Raw genomic sequence first — 11,354 nt, 5'->3', positions numbered from 1 at the left:
ATTATTATTAATAGTTCCTTGAGTGATGTAGAGGAAGAGAAGTTGCTGAGAGTCTTGTAGGAACACAAGATGGCTTTGGGTTGGATCATCTCAGAAATCAAAGGAATTAGTCCTCCAATTTTCATGCACAAGATTTTAATGGAGGATAATTTTAAACTGATCGTCCAACCCTAGAGGAGATTGAATCCATCGATACAAGAAGTGGTCCATAAAGAGGTATTGGAGCTTTTAGATGCTAGGATCATTTACTGAATCTCAGATAGTGCATGGGTAAGACCAGTACAAGTTGTCCCAAAGAAATGAGGGATAACCGTGATCAAGAATGACAATAATGAACTGATACCGACGAGGATGGTCATGGGATGACGAGTAAGCATAGACTATCAAAGACTGAATGATGCAACTCGGAAAGACCTTACATTTTATTGGTCAAATGCTAGAAAGATTTGTCGACCACGCTTACTACTGTTTTCTAGATGGATATTCCGGTTACAATCAAATAGCCATTGCAACTGAGAATCAAGAGAAGACCATTTTCACCTGTCCTTACGGCACTTTTGCATATAGGCGCATGCCTTTTGGACTTTGCAATCCTCCAGCCACTTTCCAAAGATGCATGATGTCCATCTTCTCGGACATGATGGAAAAAATTTTAAAAGTCTTCATGGATGACTTTTCGGTTTTTAGTCACTCTTTTGATATGCAAGAAGAAAAGTCTTGTTTCAAATTGGAAAAAATGTCACTTCATGTCACTCCACTCAGTTGGTGAGAGGAGTATTTCATCCCAGTCGAAAGTCTTTTCACTCAGTAGGCGAGAAGATCAGTTATATTCAGCACACACAGTATCTACCTGGTGGGATATTTCCTCCCGACTGAGATCAATCTCCTGCTGACCACCAAATTTGAGCTCCACAATCAATCTGTTGGCGACCAAATCCTCTCGAAATCCACAATTCAAGCCGCATATCACTGAATCTTCCTTTTTAGATAATCTCTTTATTCTTGGGATAATTTCTTTTATGTTAACATTTATCTTTAGAAACTATTTTCCAGATCTTTAGGCTAGATTGTAGCTGAATTTATCTTATTTCAAGATTTGAATTTCGACAAGTGGGATGAATAGGATGGTTTGGAGTTTTTGAGTTTTAGAGAGTCTAAGTTTAGGTTTCGATGGTTCAGAGTTTATTATTTAAGTTTCTTTCAATGAGGCAGATTTGGGGAATAGAGGTAAGAGCCGCATGCTTCATCAATTGACTCCAACGAAGAACACCAGTTTTATGTTTTTCTTTTTAAGTATTAATTTTATTTTCTAGAGCTTTGATGTAGCCTAGTATTGAATACACAATTTATATTCTAAGTTATTTTATTTTCAATATTTCCATGATTGAGTGTTTATTTCTTGTTCTTAATATTTGCAATTTTCTAGCCAACTATTGTTCGATCTATTGAATCACAAGAACATTATTATTATTATTATTATTATTATTATTATTATTATTATTATTGTTATTGTTATTATTACTATTATTATGATTTACATGTCTAATAGGTCTTATAATGGGTAGAGCAATGCATGTCCCGTAATGACTTCAATATATAACTTAATTCTAAACATTTGATTTGTTATGAGTTCAATCATTCTAAATTTTCTGTTTCATTCATTATTTTCAAATATAATTATAGTAGTTTGTAAAATTGGTTGCATAAATTTATGATTATGTTTACTTTTATCATACTTGTAACACCCCGTATTTTAGTATATTTTTATTGAAGGATTATTTTAATAATTCAAAACTTTATTTTCTTGTTTTAAAATTATCAGATATTTTAAATGGTTTATTTTATGATCTTTAAATTGTGAAAATTAAATTGTTATGTTTTCTTAATATTTATTTATTGTTGTACATTTAAATTGTTCTTCTTTTTAAATTAATTGATTGTGAGATTTAATTATTTTATTTTCATTGTATCATTACGTTTAATTTATTTTAATGGATTGCTGTTTTAAAATCATTTTCGTTGGATCATTTTCTGTGACCCAAGATGTGAGGATTGGACCTCATTTCTTTCCCTTCATTTTTCTTTTTCCTTTTTTCTTTTCTTTCCTCTTTCTTTTTTTTTTTTTTTTTTCTTTTTCTTTTTCTTTCCCCCAGCACTCCCCGCGCGACAGCCCTTCCCCTTCCCTTTCCTGTGCGTCCGCGTCTTCCTCACCCAACCCACCGCCGTCGAGCCGCCGTGCACGACACCGCCCCTCCCGTTCGCTCCCCACCGGCCGGCGACCACTCCCCGTCAATCCCAGCCCCTATCTCGCCGGCGTTCTCCTCCACGCACGGCTTGAAGCCGCGACGTTCCTTGAGTTCGCGCGCCTCCGTCGCGCCACCTCCGGCCACCATTTCTTCACCACTTCATTCTCGACCTCCTAGAAACCCAATGGACCCAACCCCAGTTTCGATCTGTCATCGGTGAAGCCTATCTATCTCCATTTCCAATTTGTACATCTTTGGCCTAAAACCACCATTTGCGCCGCCACCCACGGCAAACCACCACCACCATTGGCTTCACCGACCTCTCTAAGCCCTACCCTATCAATTTCGGGTCTTAGTTTGTCCCCATTCAAAAATGGGTATTTGAGACCCACGGCCACAGTGTATTTTACACTGTTTCGTTACTGAGCCACCACCTTTTGCACCACCGTGATCCTTCGGAAATTATTATATAGCACTGTAAGTATTTTTCCAAATAACTATCGTGATTTAAATATATTTTTGCACTAACTCATATTATTGTGATCTAGTTGGACATGCTGGACTGAGTCCGAGGAGTTCGGGGGTCGGATGGATTGTGGACGGAGCTGTGTGTTTGGTTGGTATTGTGAATTGTTGGTTGTTGGTTTTGGTGTTGTTCATGTACATGGCATATTGCACGCATGATCATGTTTGTAAAGGAAACTGGGTTTTCATGTACATGCATTCATGTTCATGTGTTTCATGAAAACGGGGTTTTCATGTGTTAAAGGATTTTGGGTGCGTGTGTATCACGACCCCAAGCCGAGATGAGGTATTACCTCAGTGGAGCTCCTCTGGTCACTCGGGAGCAGAATATACTGAGTGACGTCCCCTGGATTGTCGCTGGGCGACGATGGGATCGGACGAGATGGTCTCGTGCCGACTTCGTGGCCCCTCTGCTGGCGGGGGCTAGAGGATGCTTGGCCACGAACGCACTGGGCGTGGAACTGGGCATCGCTCGTTGGGTAGTAGGTGCTTGGCCACGAACGCGCTGGGCGCGGAACTGAGCATCGCTACGAAGCCAAGACGTGCGGATGATCTCTATGGGAGATCATGGTGCATTGGTTAATGGAATAATGGGCTGTTTTCTAGGAAAATAGCGTGTGTTGAATAAAAGGATTTTATGTGATTCATTTTCTAGGAAAATGAGGTTTTACTGATTTGGGTCATTTTCTGGGAAAATGACGCAGTATTATTTTTCAGCCAAAATGGGATTTTGGCGTGTGTTGAAAATATCTATTTTCGGGAAAAATAGTATTTTTGGATCTAATGCATATTTCATCATATGCATGTATGTTGGTCGCATTAATATATTTTTATCTCATAGTTGTTTGGTCTATACTTACCTGCGGTACCATTTTGTGGTAACGCAGATGAGGCTAAGGGTGAGCCTGAGGATTCGGCTCCGCCCGAGGAGTGATCTGGGATCACTCATTTTGGTTTGAGACTTGTAAAATATTTGTTTTGGATGACTGTATAATTTTTAAACCTTTTTACTGATTGTTTAAATTGTATTAACCATTCTGGTACTTAGTTGACTTAATTATCCGCTGCGTTGTTTACTGTACACTGTTGCATGTACACACACTTGGCACTATCGTTGGGATGTGTGACCCTGTTGTCACCATCCTGGCGTCTCGATTCCCGTGTCTCCTTACATGGGGGTCGGTGGCGCCACAGGTGGTATCAGAGTAGTTCGGCTCAGGGTAAAACCACATGTCCCATAGGTGGAGTACCAGAAAGTTTTAAAGTTGTGATTTGAAATTATTTGGTTTGAAGTATGTTATTTTAATGGTTTTAATTTATTTATGTTTTTATATTTTGTTGGTTTTATTTATTTTATTGTATACTACTTGTTTGTTTATTTTATATTATTTGTTTTATTTTATGGCAGGTTATTTTATTTTATTTATTTATTTATTAATTATTTTATTGTGCACTACTTCATTTGTTTTATTCATTTTATCTTATGATATTTTATTGTTGGTTTTATTCATTTTGTTGTATATTATTTATTTATGGAATTTTATTTTATTTTGTTTTGTTCAGAGTTGAAAAGCGGGTTAAGAGTTGTGCTATGGCAGGAAGATGGTACGATTGTGAATGTCATTGTTAGACTTGAACACTTAGTGTAGTAGGCCTGAACTCTTGGCAACTGGTTTGTTTTAAAATATCGAGACTTGAAGGGAACGACATGATCTGGGTGAACTCTTTGGAGTAGGAACTCAAGTCGCAATTGAGGAGGGAAATAGTTTTAAATCGCTTAGGTTAATTGAGGTCGTAGCCTCCGTAGAAATTATGTAGTGAGTTTATGGAGTAGGAGGTTGTAAGTTCAACGAATTCCAAGGTTAGATTTTTTATAAGGTCACCTAAGGTTTGAGGCCTCATAGTTTTTAGGAAATAATTTTATGGGATTTAAGGTGATAGGTTCAACAAGCATTTGAAGGATTAGTTAGATTAGAAGTTTTCGATCTTGCCGACATTGATAAGCAGTTTGATAACATTCGGAGTTTTAGAATTTACAAGTTTTATAAGGTGAATGTTTTAGATTTAAGGTCATGGATCTTCAAGATTTTGGGAAATGATTTTTTATCTGGTTTAAGGTTTTAAAATTGAAGAGTTGAAGGGTTGAATTATAATAGGATTTGAGTTCTTAGTTTTGTAGACTTGGTACGCTAGCTTGGTCTATTCTATCAATTGATTAGTTGGTAACCATTAAATTGGGATTGATCAGAGTTGAGCTACTGATATGAGAATTTTTTGGAGAGAACTTCTTTGGAGATGGAAGGTAATGATCTAGTTTGTGTATTTTCCGAGGATTGAAGATGTTGATCTAGTTCAGATAATGATTGTTTTTAACTCGAGGTTAGTGACAGGTTGATGATTTAATCCATATCAATTTTAAGGAATAATAGATGGTGCGGACGTAGGAAATGATTCTTGTTGATTTCGAGGATATAGGCCCAGATGATGGAAATGGTAGTGACCGATCACTTGCACGTTTGGAGGATTATTGGTTCTGGCTAAGTGTGCATGAGATCGATGCATAGTAGTGGTGAGTGTGTATGCATTTCGGAGAGTACAAGGGTCCTTGTCTCATTTTTGGCTTGGAAGAAGTGTCTTGGGTAGGTGTTGAAGATGAATAAATACAATAGTATTAAATTCAAGAGATTTTGGTTTGGAGTTTTTGGTGAGTCAATCGGAGTGTGTAGTCGAAACGGATTACTCAATGAAATGATGGTTGACAATAATTATTGTGATTATCTATAGGAATTAATTGTGACTTGAGGTTACCTAGGAATTTAAATTTTGAGGTTTTACTTTCTTTGGAGATTGAGAATCCAGTTGGTTGAATTAAGGACATTGTTATTTAACTTGAACAGAGATTGATGGGTCGTCATGTTTGGTGTATGATAAGATCTTGGAAGTTGAAGCATAGGCATTAGCGATGAATAATATGATCAAGTATGTGAGTTAATCAAGCATTAGGATCCTTGGGTGATTTGCATTGGCTTTTGGTGGATTGATGATTTGAGCAATATGGCTAGCCTTGAGGTTTAATAGTGATGTGTTATTGAAGGAACTAGTCGTACTAATACTAGCTTATAGGAGTAGAAGTAGGCGGGTGAGTTATCAAATTGGTTTTGATAATGTTTTGGTGAAGTCAATGATGGTTCGTAATGAGTTTAGTCACCGCTAGAGTAGATGTTATTCTGAATGTCGGTGATGAGCTTTTGGGTTTAGATTATGGATAGAAGTTTATAGGTGCTCTTTTTGGTTGGTCAGGTTGGAATCGAATCTTTTTAAGGTATGTTCCTTATCGTAGATGAGACGGATATATTTTGGGTTGAGGTTGCTTATTTTCAATTTGGGATGCTGAGTTGGTTTTCTGTCTATGATCATAGATGTATTTTGTGGAATATTGATTTTGATCAAGGCAGCATGAGTTAATTGAGGAATATGAGTGATAACTCCTGGTTTTGGGAAAAAGAGTATTTTCTACCAAAAGGTGGTAAGAGTTTTATGGTTAGTAGGTATAGAGCCACCTTGTACTCGATGGTGCTAGTTTTTATAAGGACATAAATGTTATGCATGTGGCGAATTATCAGAGTGTGCAGCAGAAACGTGATATTTGTGGTTGTAGTTAAGAGTTCGGATTTTGTGCTGATCTTGAGGAATTAGTGGTGACTTGAATTTTTAGATGATGCTTGTAGTTAGAGATTAATCTTTTGGTTGTGCAATTTTTTATTGATGGTTAACCTTGGTAGTGGCCATTAGGTTACCAAAGGCATATTTTTTTTGAGAAATGTGCCACATGCCGTCAAGTTAAGTCTGAGCTTTAAGGACCTGCTATTAGACTTCAACCTCTCCCTATTCCTAAGTGGAAGTGGGATCATATTTTTATGGATTTTGTTGTGGTTTTGCTGAGGTCTCCTAGTGGAAAAAACTCAGTTTGGGTGATAGTTGATCGGTTGACCAAGAGTGCCCATTTCTTGCCTATCAATAATACCGACTATTTGGGTAAGATGACTCGGTTGTATGTCAAAGGGATAGTGTGTTTGCACGGAGTACCCAAGTATATCGTGTCGGATCGGGACCCGCGGTTCACGTCCCATTTTTGGAAGAGTTTGCAGGCAGCTTTAGACACTAAGTTGAAGTTTAGTACTGTATATCATCCTCAGACAGACGGTCAATCAGAGCGTACTATTCAGACTCTTGAGGTTATGTTGCGGTCTTGTGTCATGGAATTTCAAGGGAGTTGGGAGAATCATCTGCCGCTATTCAGTTTGCTTATAATAACAGTTTTCATTCCTCTATTCAAATGGCCCCGTATGAAGCTTTGTATGGGAGGAAGTGTAGATCACTATTGTGTTGGGATGAAGTTGGCGAAAGTAAATTGATTGGGCCTGAGATAATTCAATAAATGAAGGATCAAGTTCAATTTATAAGGACTAAAATGGTGGAAGCCCAAAGTCGCCAAAAGAGTTATGCAGATACAAGGAGAAGAGACTTATCATTTGAGATAGGTGATTAGGTTTACCTTAAAGTCTCTCCGATGATGGGGGTTAAGCGCTTTGGCAAGAAGGGAAAGCTTAGTCCTAGGTATGTTGGTCCTTTCCAGATTATAGAGAAAGTTGGGCTAGTTGCTTATAGAGTTGCTATGCCGGATTATTTTGGGGAAGGCCATGAACTAGGGTTTCTTTTTATTTTTCTGGAGATTTTAGAGTTTAATCCTGGGAAAGAGCAAAGGTTAAGGTCTAAGACAATACCTTTGGCGAATGTGTCATGGGGCAATCCGTTGGCTTAGGATTTCTCTTGGGAGAGAGAAGCTGTCATGAGAGAGCAGTATCCGTATTTATTTGATTGACTGGCGGTATGTTTCTTAAGTCTACTCTTGGTTGAATCGTATTCTTGTTTTAGCGTTAATGTTTGACCTTGCTAATTTCGAGGACGAAATTTTTTTTAAGGGGAGGAGGATGTAACACCCCGTATTTTAGTGTATTTTTATTGAAGGATTATTTTAATAATTCAAAAATTTATTCTCTTGTTTTAAAATTATCGGATATTTTAAATGGTTTTTTTTATGATCTTTAAATTGTGAAAATTAAATTGTTATGTTTTCTTCATATTTATTTATTGTTGTACATTTAAATTGTTCTTCTTTTTAAATTAATTAATTGTGAGATTTAATTATTTTATTTTCATTGTATCATTACGTTTAATTTATTTTAATGGATTGCTGTTTTAAAATCATTTTCGTTATATCATTTTCTGTGACCCAAGATGTGAGGATTGGACCTCATTTCTTTCCCTTCATTTTTCTTTTTCCTTTTATCTTTTCTTTCCTCTTTCTTTTTTTTTTCTTTTCGTTTTCTTTCCCCCAGCTCTCCCCCGCGCGACAGCCCTTCCCCTTCCCTTTCCCGCGCGTCTGAAAAAAGTCCCACAACAATGGCAAACAATTATGGGAAAAAAACTAGTTTTCCCGGTTATTTTTTAGTATCCGAAAAAATGGTTTCTCTTTAGCTCATAATACTTTTAAACTAGTACGGTGCCCCCTCCCCCCCCGCCCCCCCCCTCCCCAAAAACTCTTTGCTGCAATTTTTTGAAGTTGTTGTAAATACTTGATTTTTGAAGTTCTTGCAAAAAGTCTGAATTTTAAAATTTCATATTTTCTAGTATTTATTTTCTCAACTTTTAACATTATTTACTCAATTCATTTAGCCCAAGAATAGAAGAGGTGTCTCAATAGGAATAAATCTGTTGCTTGGCACCAAAATTATTATCTTGCTTTAAAGATATGTATGCTATGAAGACGATAAGAATAATAGTAATTAATTCAAAATAGTAGGTATATTAGAAACAAATAATGTGCATTTCATTTGTGCTCGTGTGACAGAAAGAGGTTAGTTTTGCCTTTTTATTTAACTTAATTATTATCATATTTATTCTTAAATATTATATATTACATTAGTCCTATCACTACCTACAAAACTATCTAGATAAGAACAAAAAGTTGTCTTACATATAATTTCTTACATAAAATTACAATTTTACTTATAGAACTCATTTTGTTAGTTTTCTTTTGAGATTCAAATTCTGAATTTCAAATTTCCTGATTTTCAGCATATCTATAATTCACAGGTGGAGAATTAAGTTTTTTGTAAGTTTTTCTTAAGTACATTTAGCTTTTTTCAAGAACAAAATCAACAATTCAAAAATGATAATGATAATTTGTGTACAAGTATGATAAGCATCTATCCCTTGATAGTCTTCCTTTGCGATAACAATCAATCTAGCCCCTTAATTTATGTACACCAAGTCAAATTAATGAATGTAATCATGATTATGATCATAATTCAACAAATCCAATTCAAAGACAATCTTCAGCAATGTTAATCAATATTGCCTGTTGATTATAAGATACCTTTAAATTAGTCTATTTGGGAAGAAATGATTAATTATAAGATATAATATGATTTGATTTGTTTCCTTTAGTTCTGAAAGACATACATATATATATACACATATGCATACATACATATACAGTCATGCGAGATTTTTGAAATTAGAATAAAAGAAAAAATACTTTTTCCCTCTACTGAAGTTGCCGAAAATTGTTGGCAAAATCGATGAAAAGAACCATTTCCAACGATGTTTTCTTGTCACAGCATATTCATTGTCCCCCCCCCCCCCCAAAAAAAAAAAATATTGCGGCAATGTTTTTTTTTCAAGTTGATGCAAATGCTTGGCTTGTTCTGGCAATTTTTCTCGAAAAAAAAATCCAAAAAGTGGCTGTAAGAGGTCCCAAAAATAATCTTGAGAAATACAATTTGTTTTTCTGTCAATTTTTTGGTAGCCAAAAAGAAACACTTGCGACAACTCATTGCCACTGGAAATCGATATTATTCCCGGCAAGGTTTGTTGCCAGAAATACAGATTACAAGCGACCTTTTCTCACATGCAATAATTTCTGCGTTCTCTATTTAGTTTGAAACTAGTATGTTTTCTCTCTAGAAAGGAAAAACGTCTCATAATATATTTAACCAGAAAATAGAAAATAATATACTTTAAAATTAGTCTGTCAGGGAAGAAATGGATAATTATAAGATACAATATGATTCGATATGTTTCCTTTAGTTCCAAATTAATTGACTATATATGTGTAAATATATATATATATATATACATATTTCTCATTCAAGTCTTATTTTCTTTTCATCAGATTATATCATGCGGGATTTTTAAAATTTTACTACAATAAAACCACCATTCAGTCACTAGAAATAGTAGCCAAAATTGCTGAAAAGAACGATTTCCGACGATTTCTTCTCATCACAGCATAGCCGCCTTTGTTGCCTAGCCCCCTCTCCCAAATAACTTTTTGTGCCGATTTTTTGAGTTTTCGCAAATATTTGATTTTTTCTAGCGATTTTACTTGCCACAAAAATTCTAAAAAATGACTGGATAAAGTCCAACAACAATGATAGATAATTGTGGGAAAACAATTAGAGTTTTTGACAACTTTTTGGTAGCTAGAAAAAACATTTGCTGCAATATTTCTGTAGAGGTCTCCTGAAGTTGGCTCATGTTGCCGCACAATATAACGACATTGAAACTGTCTCCACTCTTAATCTTCAGAACTCCCGTCAGTTTGTTGGCTTGAAATAATTTGTACATTCTTTCTCAAGTTTGAAACTAACTATTAAAAAAAAATTATGAGTCTCATATTTATTCAATTTTTAAAAATGAGTACGCGAGACTAGCATATCTTAAGGCTACATAATAACATCCAAATTCCTATTTCTTTTACATATTCTTTGTTCACTCTTTCTTTCTTTCTTTCTTTTTTTTTTTTTGGGTATCTCTTTTTTATTATTTTTTAACCATCCAAATGGTTACTTACTACAACAAATATTGCTTTTTCTCGGGAGTGACTGTCGTGGGAAAAAGTATATCCCCAGTGGGAAAAACTTTTTTGCCACCAATTTAGTCCGTGGGAGGCTCGTAACTATAAAATACATTAGGCTAATATTTTACCATTTATATATATATATATATATATGTTATACAGTATGTGAAATATATAATTTTTTCTATTTTTTTTTTTTGTGTTTTTGACACAATAATTTTTCATATTCTAAGTTTCGTATAAACTTCAAAATAGTTTAATTCATTCATTTCTTAACATTCAAATTATATAAATATTATATAAATGAAACAAGCTAGCAATTACGAGCTGCTATGATCAACAAATAAATGTGTGTGTGTGTGTGTTCAAATTTCTCTAGTAAATATAGGGAAAGAACGAGGCAAAAGAAATTAGATATATAAAGAAAAACTCAATATATTTTAGTAAGAATATTTAATTTGCGGTTGAAATTTTAAAAATCTGAATCTTATAAATTATGATCACATCCAAGGATTATAGGTTTTTCTAAAATGGTAAAATTTGATTTGTAATATTTAAATTTTAAAATTTATTTCATAAATTAAATTATGCCATATAGGCACTTTAGTAGTAGTAGGTGTGCTACCAATACACCGGTTTTAGAAACACATACATATGAA

The sequence above is a fragment of the Juglans microcarpa x Juglans regia genome, chromosome 5D (assembly GCF_004785595.1).
Source record: "Juglans microcarpa x Juglans regia isolate MS1-56 chromosome 5D, Jm3101_v1.0, whole genome shotgun sequence".
Lineage (NCBI taxonomy): Eukaryota > Viridiplantae > Streptophyta > Magnoliopsida > Fagales > Juglandaceae > Juglans > Juglans microcarpa x Juglans regia.
Note: the sequence above shows the minus strand (reverse complement) of the source record.